This window comes from Micropterus dolomieu, linkage group LG09, assembly GCF_021292245.1.
Source record: "Micropterus dolomieu isolate WLL.071019.BEF.003 ecotype Adirondacks linkage group LG09, ASM2129224v1, whole genome shotgun sequence".
Classification (NCBI taxonomy): domain Eukaryota; kingdom Metazoa; phylum Chordata; class Actinopteri; order Centrarchiformes; family Centrarchidae; genus Micropterus; species Micropterus dolomieu.
In genome coordinates this window covers 15,249,042-15,274,453 of record NC_060158.1, presented here as the reverse complement: position 1 = coordinate 15,274,453, position 25,412 = coordinate 15,249,042, and the positions used below count along the sequence as shown (strand labels likewise).

At 39.2% G+C, this 25,412-nt stretch overlaps 1 protein-coding gene across 5 annotated transcripts in view; it reads left to right on the top strand.

The window, feature by feature from the left end:
* The window catches only part of atxn1a (ataxin 1a), a 98,092-nt gene that overhangs the window by 15,672 nt on the left and 57,008 nt on the right, over positions 1-25,412 (top strand). The window contains exons 2-4 of one of the 5 annotated variants that reach the window (XM_046057816.1): positions 4,700-4,782; positions 5,906-6,046; positions 11,438-11,625. The gene's annotated coding sequence lies outside the window, so the exon portion shown is untranslated. Of the gene's footprint in view, positions 1-4,699; positions 4,783-5,905; positions 6,137-11,437; positions 11,626-25,412 lie in introns of all 5 variants that reach the window. The other 4 variants (XM_046057813.1, XM_046057814.1, XM_046057817.1 and 1 more) reach the window with 4 other exon arrangements.

Below are 25,412 nucleotides of genomic sequence, written 5' to 3'. Positions count from 1 at the left end.
GAGGGTCCCTTTAAAGTGTGTTACCCAACACTTTAAAGCAACTCATATTTACTTTGTCCTGTCAGGTATGGAAGTAGAAACTCCACTGAATATATCAGTAATATATAAAATGACAATGTGCAAAGTCATACCAGATGTTAAATGTTGACTGTTGCCTCATTTCTGTTAGATATCTAAATAAAAAGATTTGATTTGCTTGACCAGATAATATGTTTGCGGTTCAGAGTACTGTGAAAGCAAACTGTCATCTGAATTCTGTGAGAGCTATTTTTGGCACCTACAAAGTTTACAGATGTTGTTTTCTGTGAAAAGTTCAGAGGCCACAGACAAAATGTCCAGATGATCCCTTAACAGTGGAGATTAAAAAAAAGTTAAAACATTTGGTCTTGCACAGAATATCATGTGAGGCAAGAGCTACTGCATAGTTTTCTAAATAACATTCTTTAATATTATTTCCAAACAATATCTCAATAACAGCATTTTGCAGTTGTGTATCAACAGTAAGCCAAGCATCATGACCACTGATTTGACTTTAATGAGGCCTTTCAATTCCCTGGGGGTATTTTTTTTATCCTTTTGAATTGATCCTTTAATTTGCGCTCAGCTGAAAAGTTGTGTGTAAGCTACTTTTGAAATATGCATTACTGTACAGTGACACCAGATTCTATTCACAGCTAACTACTTTAAATTAAGCTGATGTAGCACATGCAATTTACAAAGATTTCATGGACATATTTTGTGCAACATGAGTGTTTCTTCTTTTCCGTCTGTGGTGAGGAACGTAATATTGGAAGTGTTATAGAATGTATTCATAAAATAATAATGTCAATCATCCTGTCAAGTGCAAAACACCAGGAAAACATTAACTCAGCTGGTGGATGAATGGAAGGGAGTGGCTGATATTTAAAACAATATATCATCTCTTGGTTGGGTCTTGTGCTCCCCTCTCCCCTGCTGCTTCATTGGGGAATCACTCAATTATTGAACCAATGCTATGACTGTTGGGGACGTGTGAGTGTGTGTGTGTGTGTGTGTGTGTGTGTGTGTGTGTGTAGCCTTGCACACTTTCTGGACATAGAGCTTGTCAGATAGGAGTGTGTGTGTGTGTGTGTGTTTGTGTGTGTGTGGGCTGAAAAGAACTGCAGTAATTTCACAGAGCTAGAACTGCGCCTGCCCCACTTTCAGTCTTTTAATCATGTATAGACACTCAGGGCACTCCTCTGTGTCTGTGTGTGTCTGTGTGTGCGCGCACAAGTGTGTGTATCCATGTTAATCTGTGAGTGTGAGAGAGGGTTTTTGTACAGTATGTGTCAGAAGAGATTTCACTTAGAACTCCCTGACCAGAGTACCTGTGTGTGTGTGTGTGTGTGTGTGTGTGTGTGTACTTTCCAATGCATATGTCTTTTCTTCTACATAAAAAGGCAGAATCAGTCACTGCGCCATCCTCATTTCAACTTTTGGGTTACAACGGGCTTTGTTGAGTGATTCATTGGACTGAACTCTGTTTGTTAAGCTGACATTTGTTTTCTCAGATTTTGTGAAGAGTGAAAGAGTATAAGAGTTAGAATATGATATTTAAATGAATTCTGTGAATTTTAAGGGTATGGAAACATTCTTATGCCCTACAGACTTCTGCTTTGAGATAGGATGGATAAGAAAAGTCCTACAATGTATTTAGTTGGGGCCATCAGCAGCTAAGTACAATTACTATGAAATAATGTGTGTGTGTGCACACGCGTGTGTGTGTGTGTGTGTGTGTGTGTGTGTGTGTGTGAGTGACTGCACATATTATTGGATCCTTCAACAATGTAATCCCAGTTTGACCTTTTAGCAGTTTGTAACCCCATGGTGCCCATCTCTGTGGCTAGTATCTATAATGCGTAAATCTATAATACATAGCTCATAGCATGCGTTAGCATGGCTCCCCTCTTTGTCTGGAGCAGTATGTTGTATTATGTGATAGACCTTAAAGATCACTAGCAAAAGTGCATAACATATTTTGAATTAGATCTTTTTATTTGAGAGTGATACCGTGTCTCAGTGGTTACCATTTTCGCCTCAAGGCAGGCACAACACCCTGGAAGCATTTGAGCCATGGGTTCCCTCGCCAACGTTAGAAACACTGAAAGAGGACAGGTAGTGCCTTTTCAAGATACAGTTTGATGCGAATACACAATGCACTTAGAAAATGTTCAAATATTACGTGTGGTTTGGCTAGGTTGTGGGAGGGAACTTGCTCTTACTCTGTCTTCCCTTGCATGACATATAAACAAAGCATTTGTTCATTAGCTTCCTTGTAGACACTTGTCATGGGAAAATTGTATCCACCTTATTAATTAGTTTATTACTATTTGTTATCTTTTACTACAATCTGCCTGGGGTATTTTCATTTTCACATGGTTCTTTTGTGTGTAACTAAAGGGGGAGGAGAGGTCACACTAGACGTATTTAAACCTGGCCGCTAGAGCCAGGACAGCAGTGCTGTACATCTCCAACATTTCAAGTATTGACATTGTAGCTCACTATGGAATACTAACAGCCAGGCAGGGTGTGGCCATGCTGTGTTAGCTGCTCTGACCCTGAGACCTTGGTTATATAACTGATTGTCATTCTGTGGTAGGAGTGAGAGATAACAACATTTCATGATGTGTCATGTTGCCGACGTGACATGACAATGACGTAACCTAAAGTCACAAAAACCAAATACTGCTGACCTGAAATGTCATATTACTCTCTAAGCTCATACAGTTTCAGATTTCTGAAGGAGCAAGTGTTGTTATGTTTTTTTTCACCACGGGCTTGATTTTGGATGATTGTGCAGATTCAAATTAGCACCTCTGTTGCGTTCATACTTTGTCAAAGGCCACCAAGGGTATGCTACACACACACACACACACACACACACACACACACACACACACATATGCATATAAATATACACACAGCACTAGCAGTCAAGGTTAAACAAAGATAATCATACTTTATTTGGGTTAAGGGCAGGACAGCATGTTGGAAGTGAGCCATGACCTGACACACACACACACACACCTACAGTACACACACCTGTCAGTGTTGCCGTCTGCTCAGTCTTCTTTCTTGTAGTCTCTCTGTGCCTTTGTCCTCTCTGTCTTGGTCATCAGACCTTGTAGCAGGATCTCAAGGGACAGCTGGTGGGGCAGTGTGAGTACCTGCACTCTGTGTGTGTTTGTGTGTGTGTGTGTGTGCATCTTTATGTGTGTGGTTATTTACATCAGTGGGGTTGGCAGGGGGGTATCTGAAGTGTTCTGGCCAAGTGTGCGTGTGTGTATGTGTTTATTGTGTGTTCGGTGTGTGCATGTGAGCACCTGTGCTGCCAGCAGGAACCTGCCACCACTGTGGTGTTTCATGACGTATGCTGGTGACTTCCAAAGGTCATGCTGTGAACCCCATAATAACTATTATCTTCTTAAAGTCAACTCACCGTAGTGCCCATAGAGGGATATGAAAGTATTTGGTGCATTACAGATATATGATAAATATTTTCACAAAAGCTCAAATCATTGTCTTTATCAGAACTTTCACAGTTTCAAACAGTTTTTTTTATGAAAACTAATGAAATTGTGTTAAAATAGCCACAAAGAGCTTTCCTAACTAGTGTCCTAACTAGTGTATGCAAGTGTCAGCACAATGTCAGCACACCCTATATACTCCCTGCCATGTACACACTCTTCTGGCGTGTGCTTCAGGCCGCCTGAACCATCAAGGCTCAATTTTAGCATTATATAGTTTTTTCTGTAACACTTTCTATGAAAGTCATCGCTATAATGACTTATGCATATATTTATAATACGATATATTGCGGCCATTAGACATTATAACAGTTGTTATAATCACTTACAAACATGCATTAGGTGCTATAGCATAAACGTTTTGTGAAGTGGTTGTCTTCAATTGTTCACTGCATCTGTTAGGGCCTGTCCACAGGCTCGCCATTCATCTGTGACAACATCTGAGCCTCTTCTTACATGATGTTGGTCGGCAACAGGTCTTCTCTTGAGCGATCTTTCACCACCCTGGCAACGAGTTTTCTTGATGTAATTATGTTGTGTTTTTGTGCTAAGCTGCAAAATGTTCAAAATTCATACAGATTGTTCATAAAGTGAAGAAACATAAATAAAAGTTGTTTTCCTGCGCAAAATGTGTCACTTTACTTAAAGCAAACAATTACGTGTTATAAGGTCTTATAATTAGTTGCATGGTATTATGTCCACCTGTAATATATTATACAGGGATAGATATTTTAACACTTTACTTAAATCAAACAAAGATATGCTATATAACTTTAAACATTACTATAAGCTATTATTCCATTTTATATCACTAATTGTAAATGGTGACTAAAGTGTATTCATAACGAGGCAGAGTCGGTGGTTATAATGTGTTATGGAACATGGTTGGAGATTCTTGCCGCACATTGATATACTAACTGGTATTACTATTAGTTATAAAACATTAAATCAAAAGGTCATCATACGTTATGAACTTTGCTATAGCGCCTAATGCATGTTTGTAAGTGATTATAACAACTGTTATTATGTCTTATGGATGCATTATATCATGTTATAAATATATGTATAAGTCATTATAGCGATGACCTTCATAGAAAGTGTTACCGTTTTTTCTTTCTTTTGCTTATTCCTAATGTTTCATTTTTTTTAAGGTTCATTCTTCTCCCACCATTTACAAAACAACTTAAACTGAAGTGAAGGAGAAGCCAGCAATTAAAAAACAAGAAGATTCAAGGTATTTCCTTCAGGTCTTTATTATGAGATATTTGCATTTCCCTCTTCAAAGTCAATCTTTTAGCCAATAGCTTAGTTTGACCCACTTTCTAGCAATCACCACTCAGTCAAGCTAACATGCAAATACGGTGTGTTTTAGAGTTGTTTTGCATCAGTGTCCTGTGGTACATGACATGTTCTTCTGAATTGTGGGTTTTGGGCCAGGTATACTGCTAAACAGAGCTTCATCTGATCTTCCATATCACTCTCTTTGTGCTGTCTAAGAAATTAGCTTTACCTTTAAACAAAGAAGCATTTTTAATTGTGTTTTTGTTTGTAGTCTTTGAGTTTAATTTGAGTTTAATTGGTAAAGGCAATTTTGAGATTAGCCCATCTCTGATCCAAAAATATATTTATATGATTTCACTTTGACTTTGACATTGGTATCACTTTTCTGGTTGGTGCCACCTGAAAGTTGAGCATTAACTTTGCCTTACATAAGCGAGCAAGCCATCAAGAAGAAACAGCTCTCTCGCCGCAGTTAAAAGCACGACAGACAAGTAAAAGAGTACAGGTTGACTCGTCATTCAGTCCACTCTGACAGGAACGAAATTGTGGGGGCAAGTGAGACTAAACGTTTGTGTCAAGGAGTACAATGAGGTCTCATGAAACCTGCTCTTACCGTAACAACTTGTATCCCCTTGTCTAATACGGCGGTAGAACATCCGTAATCCGGCCATTATTCGTACTGTCTGCTACACTGTCAGTTACTATTGGTTATGCCTGTCGCATAAAGACATTTTATATTTTAAACATTTCAATATTTATTTTTAATTATTGGTTGGTTCATTCTTTTTGAGGGGAGTTTGGTGCACATGATGTTTATGATGGTGTGCTCGAAAGTATGTGTATTTTGGTGAAGGACAGATGACATTGAGAGCTCTCCATATTAGTGTTTTCTGGATTTTGTGTGTAGTATTTGAGTGAGAGAGGGAGTTAAAGGATCAGAATCGGTAGATTATTACTATGCGTGCGTGGGCAGCATATAGGTCTTTTGAATGTTTGGAAAACTGTAAGTTGAATACCCCAATTTGTGTGTGCGCATGTGTACATCTTTGAAGACTCTGTGTGTTTGTTCCCTGCAGGCCCCCCTTCCAGCATATTCCCCTTATCCCTGTGTTGGGATCTAAGGGGGCCGATCAAAGCCGGGCTCCCTGCGACTTCTGCGTCTCCAGGCCCTCTGCACTAACGCAGCTCGACTGAGGGATGCTGAGTAATTCCCTCAGGTGGCAGCTTGTGCTCTGATGTTCCGCGTTCGCACACTCTGTCAGTCTCACTTACACATGGTAGCTCCCCACACTCGTGTGTGTTCACAGGTAAATACACGCACACATACGGAAGAGTAAACGAGGAATTTCTGTTTCTGTTGCTTACACATTTCTTTTCTGGCTTCTTTCGTTATATATATTTTTTATCTCTTTCACACACTTTTCTTCTCTGCAGCACACAGTGAGGAGAGTGTATGTGTGTGTGTGTGTCTGTGTGTGAGCTCTGCTCTGTATTTTATTCCCCCTTGCTCATGTATCTGTCACGTGTCATGGTGATGTTGTTATGTTGTGATGTGTTGCCCTGGAGAATGCTAGTATAAGAGTGGAGAGATGAGGAAAGGAGAACAGATAAAAATACAAGCGGAGAGAAGAAAAGGAGAGAAGAATGTGAGACCTTGTCTACATTAAAATCTTCTGATTTAACGGCGGAGCTGCTGAAAATATTTTCTTTCTGGGGATTTACAACACCAACACTGATCTGAACTGAAGAGATGCACTTCAACTTACACTGTAACTTTTTTCTCTGTACTGAACTTTATTTTTTAAAGTTTTACTAAAGAGAAAAAGCTTGCTGTGTGACAAATACAGCCTTGATAGTGTGTCATCAAGTTGACCTTGTACATTCCTGTGTAAAGTAATGTGATCACACCATGGCATTAAACAGCTGTTATTATTTCATAAGAGGTTTAATGACATAAGGAGAGACTCAGTTAATGTCCCCACCTGTGAAGCCCTAATAAAGGGGAGTGAGAGCTTCAGCAAGTGCTTTCAAACTAAACCTCTCGAGCTTTTTTCCTTGACAGCAGGCTCCCGATGATGTCTCAGTACTGTGTGTGTGCTGTCAAAATACGTGCATGAGTGTTTTCATCTTCATTTATCTCTGTACATGTACAGAGAATGAAGATGAAAATGTCACCGTCTATTTTAGCTGCACCACTACAGTATCTGTGCTGTCTCTGCGGTTGCATTGTGCATATATGCATACTGTAGTGGAGACGTGTCAGCAGGGAAAAGCGTGATCATCAGGTAGACAGAAGCACATTTGGGACGCTTTTAAGTGTACTGAACCTTGACCTGCAGTGATAGTGCTGAGGGTTAGTGAGTGAGTTGCATAACCCAGAGGTAGTTCATGTTTCTGTCATTGTATGTGTTGTTCCTCTTTATTCTTTTTCTCCCTCTCACTGCTTTTCTCAATTTCATTTCATTGAGCTTTACGTGCAGAATAATTCAACAGTATTGCCAAAGCAGTTACATATAATTAATGTAGATAATAATGAGTTGGGATGTTTGAACATGAGTCTGCAACAAACCTGAACACATGGAAATAAATATGCCGATATCGAGTATTATTGGAATTGTGTGTAGTGCAAATAATTTATATGTTATAATATTTAGTTATATTTTGTAATATCAAAGTAATTTAGTTCAGTAAATATTTTTTCTCATCCTATGCTGATAGTCAGAATTTTATTTCACACCTTTTAATCTTGATCTGCGACACATTGTTGGACATGCAAATGTCTATTTCCGGCTCATGTGTGTAAATAGTTTCTATGTAATGTAATTTATTCGGACTAGTTTACTTTGTGCTTTATGGAGAGTCTTAAATTCATGCAGGTATGAATGAGTGTTTAATACAAACTGTCTGTTTATCTGAAAGAAATGCTTCAAGCTCGCACATGTCTTTTGTAGGTCTCTGATCACTTGGGTCCTAATTATACCCCTTCTCATACATGAAGGGATGTAGGCTGGTGCAGACTGGGCTGTGCTCAGCTAACCAGCCAATTGTTGGCCCCTTAGTTGCTGGTCTTGTTGTGTGCAGCCAGTGACCCCAGAGCCTGCAGTGCAATCCAAGAACTTTGCAACGCTGCACTTTCCTGTTTTCCTGCTTGTTTGTTGCAGTGTATCTTTTGCAGAATAGCCAAGTAAAAGTCAGTTTTAGTGGTATTCCATTCGGAGGCCTGTTGCCTTCTGGTGCACTTGGTCCATTCCTTTTATTCAACAGTTTATTCATTTGTTCTTCATCTACATACAAAGATACAAATAAAGAACAAAGGCAGCATAAGGAAAGACAGGCTTGTGGAGCCAAACAAGCCTGCAAGGGAGCATGAAGTGCCCTCCTAGCCTCCTGAAAAAGTTTTAAATTAATTTAATCACATGAACAAGCTGATGTGACAGGAAATGCGACAGACATGTGTTGGTAAAACTGTAAAAGAAAACAATGAAAAACATAATACAACCTGCTCTAAATAGGCAACCTATAGAGTTGAGTTTCTTGTGTTCCTCTCTGTCTAGAAGGTGTGGATGTTTTCGCTAACAGATCCTCATTACACACACGCACACACAAACACACACATGCACGCACACCCCACCTATGGCTTAATACTAGCATTCTCCAGGGCTATGCTTGCTGTGTCCCTGAGTGTGCACGTGTAATGTGTGTGTGCGTGCATGTGTGTATGATCCAGCCCTGTGTGCGACAGAGGGACAGCAAGCAGGGGACCAATAAAAAAGCAAACTGAAAGGGGGCAGGGCATAGTTTCATAGGTGTACATGGAGATGTTCACATCCACACCCACCCCCACACACACACACACATTGAGGCGGTATTATTGAGTGTGTTGTGCGACAGACAGGGAACAGAATTCTAGGTTGCTGATTAGGAGGAGAAGCTTTCAGTTGTGTTTGTGTGTGTGTGTGTGTGTTTATGTATTTACAAACCTGTGTACACTGTTCACAATATTCAGGCTACTCTTTTCCATGAAACAGATAAGTGAATCCAGGTGAACACTCTTTCCCCGCATTGATTCCAACTCTGAATTTGATAAAAAATAGGTGTTGATAGTCAGTGTTGTGTGTAATTGTTTCAGCATTTCTGAGTTGAGTGTTTTCTAGCTCTCTACACATTTGTACACATTTCTATGTAGGCTGTTGCTGTCATGTTAGTCTGGTTGCTCCACTATTAGCCCCTCCACATCAGCTCTCAAAGTTACGCATATTCAGTGATTGATGAACAGATCATATTGTTACATTCATTTTCCACAAATTTTACAGTAGGTAAATGCAGTTTCACAGGACTGGCGGTTAAGAGTCAGGTACTGTATGTTTACTATGATAATTAGGCTGTTAATCTGTGCTAATAGTACAGAAAGTTACTTCAGTAAAATGTTTTTAAGCCATTGTGTAAATAGAAAATCTGTCATGTAAAGAAAGCTGGCATTGGATGTCTGGTCATATTTGTAATCTTGTTTACTTATTCTTCTGCTTTGTTCTTCAGATAGTTCCTGATGTCCAGCTTTTAGTGCAAACAGCATTGTAGTGTTTTATAATGTTCTGTATTGTTGTTTGTAATGTGGAGCATGTGTTGAGCTACAGCTACTCTAATTGTGCAATTTGAATTCATATAGAATTAAATAACATGACAGTCACAAGTCAGGGAGTATGAAGCAGATCATGTGCTGAATTATCAATGTTTTCATCTTGGACTGGTGTGTGTTTGTGTCTTTGCTTGTGGAAGTGTTTCTCTAGTTGTGGGTGAGTGTATGTGACTCTAAATACTGTTGTATTTACATGTCTGTACCAGTTGTCTTACAGGTTTCACGTGCCTGCATGCTCCTGTGTGTGTATGTTTTTAGAATGTCAACTTAGTACAAACAAGAAGATGTGTGCTTTAGTATCTGTTTCTGTCCCCGGGGCCTAGTTGTCACATGATCAACTGACCTGATTTTATGTTGCCAAGGCGATGCCTTGTTTCAGGGTTCAACTTAGTGCTCAGCTCCGCCCCATGACCTTGGGACATGTCTTTGTTGCCATGGTAACAGCCTCCAGGGTTACTGTACATGAGAAGAGTGCGCGGGATCGGTGCACCAAGCATTTTTCTCTGTACTGGTGCATCAAATTATGCACCACATTTAGGGAAGGGAAGCTTCACATGCTCCTTTTCAGGAACACTTCAACATGATCGTAAAGTTAGATTCACACCTGGATGATACATGATACAATGTGGCGTGCCCCAGGAGTAGTTTGAGATTAAGTGCTTTGCACAGTAGTTGTAAACAGAAGTTTTGGCAGTGCTGGATTATTTAAGTATTTGACCTATAGGACTTCATGGGCTTTAACACACTGTATTGAATCAGTGTGTATTTAGTCACATGTTTTGTGACTGTTTACCAGTGATTTAAAAGAAAAAGCACTCACCATTTGTAGCGTAAAATTATTTAAAGATTTTAACAACAACTCTGTCAGGCTATGACCCCAACAACAAGAAAACCAACAAACAAATGGAATTTTGTTTCCACAGAAATACTAGTTATTACCGACTTTCCATTTCACCATAATAGCTCTCAGTTTACCAGAGGCATTTGGTCAAAGTGAAACATTGTCCTCACCAGAAAGCGAGCCAAGCTCATGAAAGAGAACTAAATGCCTCCAAATAACTATGTTTTTATTAAAAAAAAGGACATATGCCTCAAACCAGTGTCTCATGCGGGTAAACAAAGCGTGGTTGCCATGCCGATGGGGCGTCAATGTATAAATAGCACTGGTGTTTGTTCTGAAAACTCCTGAGAGAGGGAGAGAGAGGGAGAGAGAGGGAGAGAGAGGGAGACAGACATCCACAGAGACAGACAGTGATAGCCAGTGTGTAAAATCACAAGCACAGACATTTACAGATGCACATAGCAGACACAAATTTGGATCTTTATGAAGGAACAGCTACTACTGCCTGTTAGGGTTCAATATAGGGCTCTGTCAATCTTGTCTGGGACTGCAGTGGCAATCAATATGCATCCAAAGTCAATAGGTTGCCCATATTAATATTTACACACATTACCATTATAGAGGAGTGTTTTGGTGTGTTGTTATAGCAACAAAATACTGCAAATAACACCACACCAGTGTTGTTTCTATATGTGTTGTTTATGTTGTTATATTTTATGTTTTTTCTTTTCACCAAAGATTAATTAATTGTCTTGCTGACTTTGAAGAGATAACTTAATAAAAATTGATAAATTCGTGCTCAAGTGAGCAAATTAGTCGTCCCTACCTGTCAGAATAGTCACTATGACTTTTCTTCATGCTCCGCTGTTCTGCACAACTGCCATTTAAACCGAACGCAAATCGTTTTGTGAAAAATAAGACTTGACTGAAGGTTAAGCTGATGATTGTAATTACATAGCAGTGTAATTACATAGCAGTGAATTTGGTTATTATGCAGTGATAATTGAGATAGAACAAGCAATAATCATATCAGGAAAGATAAGATTTCCTGCTGATGTGTAGAATGATGATGATGTGTAGCAAGGAACAATTTGAAAATGGTGTAAATGTTTTATCTGTGTTTCCCTGTAGGGAATGGTGACAGCACCTACAGACAGACAGACGTGGACAGACAGCGCAGGCACCAGGAACGCTTCCCTCCCATTGGTGGAGAGATCCAGACTTCGCACCAGGAACTGCAGCTCCAGTCGGTTGTCAGCTCTCAACTGAGCAGCAGGCTTCACCTACTCCGCCAAAGTAGCTCTGCCTCCTCTGCTCAGGTAGGATGGAAGTGTGATGGAGTAAAGGTCTTGTCCACATGATGTGTTTGCTTGTATTCGAGCAAACTCTGGTGCGTTTGTCCTTTTGGTCAAATTAGTTTGGACACCAAAGTGGAAGAAACATGGAGTTTTATGTTATGTGATATTAGCGTGATTTCAAAAGCTTTTAAACCCATCTGACTGGGAACTGTTGATAAAGCAAAAAGGACTTAAAACTTGATGGTTTTTGCTTTTGTTCTACTTCATGAATTTCAGCATTTTTAGTTAAAAAGCCAGTGAAAACGCAGTGACCACAGAATAACTATTCTTTTTCAGTTTGTCCTCATTATTCATTGAGCTCCAGTTTCCGTCTTGACTAATGATACTCATGATTGATAATTTTTCCGTGAGAGTCTTCAAGTGACACGAGATGAGGTAAAAACATGAGATGCGGTAAAGTGTTGCTGTCAGTCACCAGAATTAGCTTTTTCCCATGCATGTAGTGCTGGTCATGCAGGATGAAGAATCTGTTACCTGTCAGTCCATATAACTTCATGCTTACACATCCTGGTTTATTAGCAAAAAGACAGCAAGAACGCAAAACGGACCAGGAGTAAACCAACTTGGGCCAGATGAGCTGAACTACAGGTGTGAAAGCGACCTAAGCTAGCAGCCGACTTACAGCAAAAAGTAGTTTTTCTTCTGTTGATAATAATAACAATTATGTGTTTTTATTTAATTACATCAATGCACTAGACTAGTGGTTCCCAACCTTTTTGGCATGGGACCCCTTATAACAAATCAACTTGTAATTGCGACCTCTCTTCACAAATTAGATAAGAAGATAACCTTAAATAAAAACCTTTATTTGTCCCACAGTGGGGAAATTGCGGTTAAATGTTATGGCTTTAAAGCAGATAGTAGATGGGTAACAGGGAATGACCTGACTGTCAACTAAGGCTGAACGATTAATTGCATTTGCGATATTATTGCAATGTAATAAAACGAGATTTTTTTTGCGATTACACTCTGGTCACATGACACCCAAGAGGAAAGCAGTCTGCAGATGAAGTTGATGCTTCCACCCGCGGGTAACTTGGTGGTGTTGGTGGTTGAACTCTTCGGGCCATCTGCCGCTTCGACGGACAGAAAAAAATGCACAACAGAAAGACACATGTAGTAAGGTAAGCATATTGTGGCAATCGGCGCCAGTGTTACACAAATGGCCACCAGTCACCTGAGGTAATATCTGTGAAACTGCGTTTCAGACCAAACGCACAAGTCCGAAAGAGGCCCAGTCTGTCCCGGGTTACAGCCAGTGCTGCTCACCAGCATCGGAGGCTGTGGGGGGAGGAGGGGGGAACTCTGGTGTTGTCCAGAGTTACTAAGCTTGTCTATTAAACACGAGAGGCGACACTATTTTATTTTCGTTGGCCAACTTTTGAATTGAACCTCAAACTGATTATTTTTTGTTTGCTTACTGGGATATAAAAAGATGGACTGGAGATAAGGACGCATTAATTGCTGGTTGAACTGTGGGTTTTGTATTGAACACTTACTGTATAACACACAGTGGTAAACTGTGTTTTTTCTTGTGGTCTGTAGGTAGGCCGACCTCTCATATTATTTAATGCCATGACTTTACTCAAATTATCTTTCTCATAATATTATAATTTGATACATCTTCTCCACCATTGCTCATAATAAAAATTCTACCTAATTCATCATAACACAGGCCTGACTCACAAGAAAGAACAGTGTAGTTCTATCTATCTATTGTGTTTGTCATACTACACACTGATTTACTGCATGTCCATTTTGAATAATACAGAAGGTAAAGAGCTTAAAAATTAATCGCATATTAAATCGCAATATTGGTAAAAAACAATAGCAATTAGATTATTTTCGTTCAGCCCTACTTTCAACAAAGGGTCCTGACTGAAATCCGGTGACATTTCCATTACATGGTCAGCATCTCAAACCTTTTCGCTTAAAAGCCTGAATAGGGGGGCAAAGTGTCCAGTAGTTAACAAGAGAAAAAGCAGAAGTGTGAGAAAAGTCAGAAAAAATTCACCTTTAATTATCTTGCGTGCCCCATCTTTAAAGTCCTTATCGCTGTGGCCCAGGTTCGAATCTGACCTGCAGCCCTTTACTGCATGTCATCCCCTGTCTCTCCCACATTTCCTGTCTGTCCTGTCATGAATAAATCTGAAAAAGAAAAAATTATTATCTTGTGTGATCCCCTGTATTTTTGATTTTTGATGTCTCTCAATTCAATTTTACAGTCTCCTCTCCCTCCACAGTCCCTCCCTCCTCTTTTCCTCCTTTCTGTATCCTCACCCTCAAATGTATCTATTGAAGCCTCTCCGTCAGTCCTTTATCTTGGTCTCACTAGCTGTGTGTTGAAGCTACATTCTCTCATGAGCAGAGTGAATAGAAGGGCTTACTGAGAACAGTGAGAAAGCCAATCCCTGCCTTTCGTCTCATTGAACACATCCCTCTCCTCTCCTCTCCTCTCCTCCTGCTGCTCACTGTTCCTACTGTCTCAGATGGGTTGTTGTTTTTATAGATGTATTTCAAGACAGGAAGGAAGGGAAAGAGATTACATATAAACACAAACAAAGTACAGACTGTGTTTTTGTACCAATTTCAATGAAACTACAGACATTCAGAAGTTTACAGTTTTTCACAATTGCTAAAACACTAAACCCCATTCTCAGAACCAAATGCTCAGTGGCCTAAATCCATTTGTCAAATCAGTCAGTCTTTTGGCAAAACCTTGAACAGGTTCAGGTAGTTAAGACACTGTTTGCAAATCTCATCCACTCTTTTTGCAAAACTCTAAATACATTCTCACTCACTAAAACACATTTTGCACTGTGATGCACTTGTGTTGCAAAACGGTAAATGAATGAGGCACAAGTTAAACACAAGGCTGTAAGGCTGCATCCAGCACACCTGAAGGTTTTTTTCTCCTTTGCTTAGCAAGGGACAAGGTTGCATGTGATGTGGACGAAGTCCTATGGCCGGACCCAGCACAAAGAAGTGATGGTGAGGCAGAATGACTCTCTCCTTGACTTTGATTTTGAGTGTAATAGGCTTTTCATTTAGAGTTTTCTTTGTTCTTTGGGCTTACAGTACTGTATTTTTATGCAAGTGCTGAATATACAGATATTCAATCCTGTAATACTCGCAGTACTTAAAATATGCTATATATTTACTGTACTAAGTTGTGATTACTATACTTTTTTAAAATTTGAAAATGTGTTTCCTATGTGCAAAAAACATTTTTTGTAACTACATGCTCTGGATGCTGTGTTCTCAGTTTTTTTGATGTAGTGTCTAAAGAATGCTCTGTAGTGTTTTATGTATTGACTAGCTGTGTTTATGTTTTGAAAGCAGTGTTTGATTTTGAGTACAGATTACATGGTTTTGAGGCGATTGTTTGATAATGCCACAAGAGTCAGGGGTTTTGTGAATGTATTTTAAACATTAGGTTATGTGTTTAAAGTTTAGAGAAAATGGATGAAGGTTTCAAGAAATGTGTCTTACAAATTTTGAAAAGCTGTAATTAGTGCGAAAAATCATAAGACCCAAAGAGAACTGACGTCTGAGTTTCAGTTGCAGCATACCTGCCTTTTACTAAATAGTTTTTTGTTTATTACCCTTCAGCAATATACAGTTAGACTTGACTCACCAACAGCATCATTAGATTTTTCTGTGAGGTACTTCATTGTGCTTGGGGACTTGCTTTATAACTATACAAATATTTTTTGAAGTTCAGACTAATTAGTTTATTAAATTAATTTTGTACCAATTCAGAGAGGAGTTGCGAGGAGGGGTGTAAAATAACTAGAGTTTCTGAGAGAAAGAATTAAGGAAAGGTAAGATTTAGATCAAATAAATGCAGGAAAAGTACATAACTAAATACAAATGCTGACTACAAAGTAGTCTTATAAGTTGATTGTTTGAATTGTCTGTTTCTTTCTCAGTCACAAAGATTCAAACTCTCCCTGCTTGTCTTTCCCTCCCTCTCTCCTCCTTGTCTCCTCCTTTATTCACCCATCAGTCTTGCTGAATGGAAATTACACATTTCACTCCCAGCTTCTTTCTGCTTCCTCTCTCTTTTGTAAATTCACTGTTGACAGATGCCTTTCTCTAAGCAGAAAGCCTCAGAAATGAGCAGATGGAGGGCTGACAGTCTAGAAGCTCAAATAATGGCGCTGGGCGGCAAGTCGTGGTGATCAACACATGTCAGAAAAAGGCTGTTAATGGGGGAACCATATAGAGACTGTCAGTCACCTATAGAGGGGATGGATCCATTTTTGTTTAGCTGCCTGTTGAGGATGTAATGTCAGAATCCAGTCGCCTAACATTTGACGTTTGTGTTAAGATGTTTGGCACGTGCCTTATGTTTTATCCTGCATGACTTATTACAGTGAGTTCAACAGTAGAATAGGCTTATGTTAGTAGACAAGTTGGTGCTAATGTGGCTCCTGTTTGCTTGTGTGTGCTAAAAAACAATCACTCTTATACAGGTCCATGTTGAATCTACTGTAGCTGTTTGGAAGCACAGGCATTTAACTTTTTATTTTATTTTAATTTGTATGTTTTAAATACTTTGGGGAAAAGACCATTTTACTTTGTGTTTAGGGCAAGGCGAAAAACAAGACATCATATTAACCAGAAAACTTTCTTTCAATATTAATTTGTCTGACAAATATATATACCTTTGAAAAATCAAATGTCAGTTTGTATTATTGATGACATGATTTGGTCATGTGCATAAAATGTTATGTTACTGTAAGTAAGCACTCTGCTGCAAAGTAATGGGTTTGCCCAACTAGAATTGCAAAGAATTATGACATAAATGTATATTTAACACAATACTATGTTAAGCTATAAAAGAAAATGGGAACCCTTTACTTTAATGGCCTGTAAATTCTTCATAATTTCTTTATGGTTTCCTGGAAAGAACCGTGTACTGCAGAGTACTAAAAATGGAGACAGTGTTCAGTTGTTAAACTTCCAACTCCAATAAGTCTTTTATTCATGCACAGTAAGTCAGCTAAACATGCAAAAATGTGAAAATTACAAGCATACAATATAAAAAATAAATTTTATAACAATTAATAGTTATGTGTGTCAAAAAATGAGCTTCTCTTTTGAGTAAATTCCTATGTTCACTACAATTTGTACCAAATGACATACATTCACCCAGGAAATGTCCTTAGAATTTATTAAAACTAAATAACAGACCCATGAAGTATAAAACTAGATATTACTTTCATAGGTGTCCAGTTGATCTCTACACATAATTCGCAGAAATATAAAATATAAAGTAACAAAATCGGCCTTCTGTCTGCTATTACTAAACTGGAAGCGTCACATTGATCCATTCATTAAATTTTTTACACTGTAGGTCGACTGTAACTTTAAATACAGATAAAACATGGGGCTTGTTTGCAAAATATGCTTAGCTTTGCACAACAGGTGGTGATATATATATATATATATATATATATGCCAAGAGAGAGAGTAAACTATTTTTTGTCTTGCAGGGGAAATCTGACATCTTTATATTAACTTTATATTTTCAGAGATTTATTTATAACATTTTTTTCATTTGAAACTGAAATGACTCCCACACACTCATGGCTAGGCTCAGTGCAGCCTGCAGCAACAGCTCACAGTAATCTCAAAGATGTCAAATTACCAATTAACCCAGCAATGCTCTCTATAATAACATATAAAAAAGAGTCACAGCAGCCTTTAGATGTCTAGAAATACCAGGGTTTTCAGTCCAAATGCTTTATACAAAGTAAACTGAACCCGTCCTTGTTGTTTGACTTTAGACTGCAGTAATGTGGTCGCATGCTAACACCAAAAAACTTTATCCAGAAAAAGGGTCAAAAGTATATACATTATTTGTTTTGGCCTGCTAAAGGTTAGCATTAACACAATTTTTATGTCAGCCATACAAGAAATGAATTTAAACTTTACAGTTTCAAGTTTCCTGTAGTAAGAAACCTGTTACATTTTGTGCCAATTGCTTTCTTGAGAGGGTTAAGAAACCTGAGTAAATGGAGAGGTCGCCCCTTCTCTGTGTGTGTGTGTGTGTGTGTGTGTGTGTGCGTGAGAGCATGGATTTCCCCTTCTCTGTTTTCTTGTAATAGCTGCGCTCTGCTTTATTTGATCTGGGCCCTCGCTCTCATAGTAGGATTGAATTGGGTTTGGAGAGCAAGAGAAACACGCACACACACACACACACACACACACACACATGCACACACCTGACACTGCCAACTGCTGCAGCAGTTGCCCCAGAGCGAAAGAGGGAGAGACAGAGAGGAGAGGAGAGGAGAGGAGAGGAAAGGAGGGAGTGAGGAAGGGAGGGAGAAGAGGGGCAGCAGGAAAGTAAGATATTTAAGGATAGGGGAGGTGGTGGGAAAACAAAGGAAGAGAAATGACAACTAATAAGACAGAGGGTTGATTATTGGAATGATCCGAGATGAGGAACATTGAAATGAGAGAACTCCCTTCTAATGTGGTACTGGCCACAGACAAGGAGAAGAAATTAATAATTAAATCAAGACACATTTTATCATTGATTTATCCCATTTTCTCCGTCTCTCTCGTTTTTCTTCTCTGTCTTCTGTCTGCCTTGCTTCTTCTATCACCTCCCCCCTCCCGAGCCTCTCACTCAGTTTCAGTTTTGTCCTGCTGTCTTTACTTGTCATGCCACCCGTCTCCCCACACACACATACTGTGGCTGTCTCTGCACGCTAAGCAATTAGTTAATTACCTTGCCCAGTGTCGCTGAGTTCATCCCGACTGCTGTCTTTTTTTGAATTACCAACTGGAGAAGAGAGAGGTAGAGAGAAGAGGAGGCAGAGAAATGAAGAGTGGAGGCTTGAATGAAAAGAGATACATTCTCAGTTGGTAGAGCTGACCTGAGTTGTGCCTATTGTGTATGTACTAGATGCTCTTAACAAGAGAGAAGAAAAAAACACATTGAAGTACTTTTGAACAAAATGTATTTGAATGTTTCAACCAAGGCCATTCTGTTTGAAATACCTCACTAAACCGTATCATGTCTCCTTAGTAAAGGAAAGGCAAGTTTATTTGTAACAACTGCTTTACATATAACATAAATGGCATCAAGAAAAAATGTAAAAGAAACACATGGCAATATAAAAAGATGTATAAATACAATTTAAAAGAGTTAAATGAAAAAAATAAGATAAAACAGGAGAGTAAAATTTACAGCATAGAGTAACCCCTAAATTCCACTGACTCCGGCTACGGCGCGTTACGGCTGCGCCGCGGTTGCTGAAGCTAATCGCAGTTATTATTATTATAGTCAATGCTTGTGAGTCCACCAGATGCAGCCGCAGCGCGTCCCAGAAGCGTCCCAGAAGCAGCTCCTTGCTCCGCTCTACAGAGAATAGGTAGCGGGTCTATTTTTGACGCAAGCCGCATCAAGCAGCACAGAGCAGATCGAACCAGGCAGGAAGTCACGGCATAGAGAATCCGGTCAATTTTCAAAATAAAACACCCTGAGGAGACCCCCGATCATAAAACAACAATAAACACGGTTAAAACGGACACAAAAATAAATAATTTACAGTTTTTTCCAACTGCTTACACACATTTTCAAAACTATGTATCCTTTTTTCAAAACTGTACACACAATTCCCACAACTGCTCACACAAAATGCAAAATGTCTCATATGTCCTTCAAAATGAAACACTGCATTCAAAATGTCACAAACACATTCTAAAATGAAGCATTTCCATCAGATGACAAACAAGCTTTTTAAAATAGTAGTTCTTTGATATACCATTTACACACTGTTGTTCTAAATCTAAAGCACTATGTGCTTTATTATGTATTTATTATGCTGCATTATGTATACATTTCCTTACAGTGTTGTAGAGTGAAAGTAATCTGCTGAGAGGTGAAAAGTACACTATACAACAATGGAATGTTCATCAAAATATTACAGTTGGATACAGTAGCATACAAGAAACGCAAACCATAAACATATGTAAACCAAAAGTCTAAGTTTTACTTTTATTGCAAAAAATATTTATTTTACCATACTATACTGCAGAAAGAATTTTTAATTTCTGAAGGTTCAAATTATGGACGCCAACGTAAAGCGACTCAAGTTGGGCTTGACTCTGAGTCCAGCTTCTCTCATGGTCAACCTGCTGTTGATCAGATGATCAATAAGTGTGGCCTGGAACTCATCAGTGATGGCTCTCCTTCCTTTCTCTTCTTTGCCCTCATCCTCCTCCTCCTCCTCCTCATCCTCCTCTTCCTCCTCTTCCAACTCTTCCTCCTTGAACTTGTCCTCATTGTCGTCCTCTGCCTCTCCCTCCTCCTCCCTTTGCTCTCTGTCCATTGTTGGCATCCATTGTTCAAAACAGGTAATCTGACCTTTGACCTATGTATAGGTCTACGGTATACTAAAGCAGGGATTGGTTAGTGATCAATTAAGCAGTTAGTGTTTGCACATGTGAGGAGTGGCTGTGTGACTTGGTGAATAAGTGTAGCATTTTGATTTGTTGTGTTTTGAAAAGGAAAGCAGGTCACTTCCTGTTAGATTTTTGTGTCTTAGGTAGAGAATTGTGTGTAGTGTTTTGAAAAAAGTGTTTTACGCAATTGAAAACTGAGTGAAAGGCTGAGAAATAGCTAATGGTTTTGGACATTTGAGATGAGGTTTTGCACTTTGAGTGAGAGGTTTCAAAAATTGTGTGACATGTAAAGATTTTGTGTGTAAGCAGTTACTTACTTACTCATAGTAGAAGCACAAAATGCAAACACTGTTTACAAATGCAATTATGGAAATGCAGCCTGAAGTTGACGGAATGAAACAGGGTCACATAGAGCTGAGAAGAAGGTAGTAGAAGCACTTTGACGCCGGGCTATGGACGCATCAAAACCGTGGCGCAGCCGTAACGTGCCGTAGCCGGAGTCAGTGGATTCCTGGTGTAAGACGCTGATCAAAAGCCTCAAATTAATTTAAGAAAAGGCAGAAGGAAACAGAAAAGTCTTCAGCCTTGATTTAAAGGAGAGTTGCAGCAGACGTGCAGTTTTCTGGGAGTTTGTACATAAAAACTGAAAGTTGTTCAGAGATGACTTTGGGGACAGAAAGCAGACAGGTCTGTGTAAAGACATTTGTAAGGATATTGTTCAAATTTGTATGAATGTTAGAAAATAAGAAATACTTGTCTAGAGATGGTAGAGGTATCAGTTTAGAAGAGACTGTATTTGAACTAGACAGTCTGGGTCTGTCCTCAACTAAACATCTAACAATCTTGCTGAAAATACTACATTTTATCAGCTGTAAGTGTGAATTTATGTGACTGACACCACACTCTACATGAGGGGAGAAAGAGCAAAAAGGAAAAATATTACATTACATATACTGGGTTTGTTTAGGTTACAAAACTAACATCATGCTTGCATTTAGACAGCTGTTTCGTTATACTTATGTTTCTATTTTTGTAATTACGGAAGCAGCAGAAAGGGATTTTACTTTATATAAAAAAAATGTATGGATTTAATGAAAGGTGTATCTAATAAATTAGCATATTAGTCTTTGAAATCTCTCAAATGTGGTCCAGTCCCAAAGAAGAACTATAGAAGATAAACTGTAGCGTAAACTTTTTGCAATGTTGTAATGCTCTGTAGCACGGCAGCACAATACGTCTTACATCTTCCTCTGCCAAATACCACCCGACAAAGCAGTTATGTTGTAGTTTTGATAAAAACAGCAATTTTTTTCGCACAGTTGATAAAATTGTAAAAGGGAATTTCAGGAAAAAGACTGCCCGTTCTGTTCTGAGAACCACAAAATAAAAACCAGATGAAGTAGAATAAGTCTTTTACAGTAAACTTCTGCAGCAGCCGTCGTGTGTTTACATAAGAGATGTTGACGTCAGGTTTAATAATCATACATGGGGTCCAATGGCTTCCCCCATAGGAGCTAATGAGGGTGTGTATGTCTGCTTGGCTCAGCCGCTGTGTACCATTACTCTGTTCTGATAAACATCACTGTGTTTACTGTGTGTCATTCTGCAAGTTGTGATTTGTATATGTGGGTACATCTGCGTGTGTGTACTGTACATTACAATACATTTATTCATTTAGCTTTTATCCAAAGCGACTTACAATTGCTATACATGTCAGAGGTTGCACACCTCTAGAGCAACAATGGGTTAAGTGTCTTGCTCAGGGACACATCGGTGGATGGGTCACAGTGGGAATTGAATCCGGGTCTCTCACACCAAAGGCATGTGTCTTACCCATTGTGCCATCACCACCCCTGTACAGTGCGTGAGTGTATGTATATTAGAGAAACAGCCTTCAGTAGTTTGTGTTTGTGCCCCATAATAATATGCTGACCGCATATGTAAGTGAAATGTGAAATGTCATTTGGAGCTGTGGGGTATCGACCGGAATTCAGCCATCAGCATGGAAAGACATGTTGCTGTAGGTCATTACTAATGAGCCATACATGTGCTGGAACATTTTGTTTGTCTGTGTGTGTGTGTGTGTGTGTGTGTGTTAGGAAATGGGGGTGGATGCCTGCGTCTGCATTTTTGTGGTGTGTACTGTATCATTGTGAGAATGACTTAATATATCTAAGCATTTACCCTTATACCCCTGTATTTAAGAGTTAGATAAAGTGTGCGTTTTAGGAACTTAAGAATGTGTGTGTGTGTGTGTGTGTGCTATTATACTCTGTGTGGGTGCTATTATTCACATAAGAGTGCTTGTCTGCCTTTGGCTTGATTAATCCGCTGTCCTTCCTAACTCCGACCCACTTTTGTTGCTCTTTTCTTTGTTTGCTCTTGATTCCCTTCTGCTTTATAGCATTAAGCAATGAGTAATGATGACTGACATCATCTCTGGCTAGCCTAGTGCCGACTAATTGGCCAGAGCGATCTGATTGCATTAGATGTTATTCCTTCAGGGTATTCCTTGTCCACCGCCCCCACTTTGAAAGATATCCCTCATTGTTTACATGGAGCCACATATTGCTTTTGTGCTGCATTTGTTTTGGTTTTATTGTATTCACAGTAGGAATTCACTGGTTGGTTAGGAAGCAAGTTGTAAAATGTGCACATTTGATTTATAGGTTTTGCATTTTTACCTGAAACGTGAATAATGTTAAAACCTGTGATTGCTGTCGAGCTTTGACTGGTCTTGTTAATTGCTATCATCTAAAATGCTCAGGATACCTCAAGCATATTACAAACACACTACAGGGACACCACTAAAATGTCTTTGGTTATTGCGTGGATGCTCAGGGTGCTCATGTGAAAAAGCAATAAAGGTTGAAAAATGAAGTCGCGCTTTAGATTTACCAACAGCCATGAGAGGCTTTTTACTCCACTCATCTCTCTTCTCTCTGACTTCTGTGTCTTCTTTCTTTCACAGCAGCCACAGTAAGAGCCACCTTTTCAAGTGAGGTAAAATGATTATAGTAATGGATGCCCCCCCCCCCCCAACACACACACACACACACACACACACACACACAACTCAGCCTTTCTCTTGCTCTCCTTCTCAGTCTCACAACTCTGTACATTCTGTTCTGTACATTAGTGCGGCCCTGGGGATGCCCTTGCTCTCTGCAGCTTAATGCAATCACACCTCCAGTATAAGTGCACAGAGAGAGAGAGACAATTAAGTAGAGAGGTGAGAAAGCAGGGGAGATACAGAAGCAGACTGGTGGGTGGCAACTGGCGGGAGTGATCATCACATCAGAGGATGATAATTACCTGGAGACAGGACAGAGAAGTCATGCAAATTAGATAATTTACAGGTTTCCTGTCAGTCGAGGTACCTGTATAGTTTCTTGGCACAAATGTCATCTGTACAATCATGGAACTACTAATTTTCTGTTGCCTTTACAGCAATTTCATTATGATAGCTTTGAAGGCTGGTATGAGTGGAACATCTGTGAATATCAGTCTAAACTGATGAAGCTATAAAGTTTATATGAAATATGTTTTATTAACTTATTATTTTTACTTATTTATCGAGTTTATTTAATTATATTTATAAGGTCACATTTCTAGAAAAAATAAAGACAAACATACAGTTTCAGTTCAGCTCCAAATCTACATTTTGTTTATTTTTTACACGTAAAATGATGAAACAGAAAAGAGCAGGTCGTCCCCTCAACTCAAAAGCAACAAAGCAAACTTTTATGTATTCTCAGATGCTTTTATGGATTGTATGCCTGGATGTTCTGAAATAGTCAGGAGCTCATGATGACAAACGGTTTTCCCCAGGAGCAGGTGAGTTTAGTTCAGCAACTTCAGCTTTTAGTAAGATGAATGGGGATGGCCTTTGTGGTGCCTGAGAAGTCTTTATGCTGAGACCTATAGAGAGTTTATTGCTTTTACAACTAGGTTGTATGATAAAGTGCCATCTTTCTGACCACCCACCCTCTACGACCTACCGTTTGGTCTCCTAATCTCTCTCTGTGTCACTCTGACTCTGTGCCTCTTTGCTTCTGTTGTCTTCTTCTCCTTTTCATCAACTTTCCCTTCATTTCCCCCCACTTTCATCTTGCTCTGTGTGCTCATTTCTCTGTCACTTTCCCTCTGCTTTTCTCTGCATGGCTCTCTCTAACTTCCTGTCGTTGACTTTTCCATACTTTCCTCAGCCCCAGACACTGAGTGGTGTTTCCAAGTGGCAAATAGGATGGCAAGTTATGCTTGTGATCTGATAATTTGATACCTGAGCAATTAGCTCCAATCACTGCCTCCCACCCTCTGTGATTATTGAATCAATAAAAAGTTTGCTGTGGGACTCCAGTTGGTTGTCTTAAAAAAATCACACCACTATTCTTGTACTGTGTAGTGCTTTATATACTAAGCCTTCCTGCATCACAAAATTGCAATGATGCTGATGCATGGCCACTTACCAGTATCCCTATATACTCTTCTTCTCAATCCTTTTATGTGTGGAGAGGTATAGGCTAATAGCCCATTGAGCTAAACTAGTTTTCCGTCACTTGGGGGAGCGGAGTGAACTTGGGGCTAATGTAGCAACCTGTGGTTTTCTGAATGGGATAACAATGGCAGAGGCTTTGGTTGAAGGGTTTTAATAGAATAGTCCTGGGTGATAGCCAGCAGACATTTTTCAACAAGGCTACCTGAGAGATTCTGCTGAACCTTCAGTAAAAGTGCTGCTTTCCATCAGAAATCTGTGCTTTTTTTGGTGCTCTAGCTCTGTTGCTTTACAAAGTCTGTTGAAAAGAAGATTTCTCTAACGATTATTTTAATTTTTAATTATATTAAATAGGAAATTTGCAGATTTTTTTTTTTCAAATAATTTCTGTATCTTTTAAGTAATAAAAGAAAAGGCCAGAAAATATTTTAAAATATGCTGATCACAGTTTATAGAACTCATTTTCAAATTGCTTGTTTTGTAGGACAAACAAAAGCAGCATATCCTCACATTTGAGAAGCTGATGCTTCAACTAATTCATTAATAGACTAATCCAGTTCCAGAACAGACCCCTTATGCATCTGCCCAAATGAAAGTGCGCAGTATCTAATGGTTTATTTGCTAGAATACATTTTTTTACTTCTGAGGAAGTTCTACATATAGCAACAGTAAATGAATTGCACTCTGGAAAATACATCTTCCCACTCCTTTACATGTTTTATCATTTCTCCTCTAAATAAAAATACTTTGTTGGGCTGAAATCCCCAGACTTTTCAAGAATGCGCAACACACCTCCCTCTCAGCAATAATTCAGTGCTGTGGTGCTACA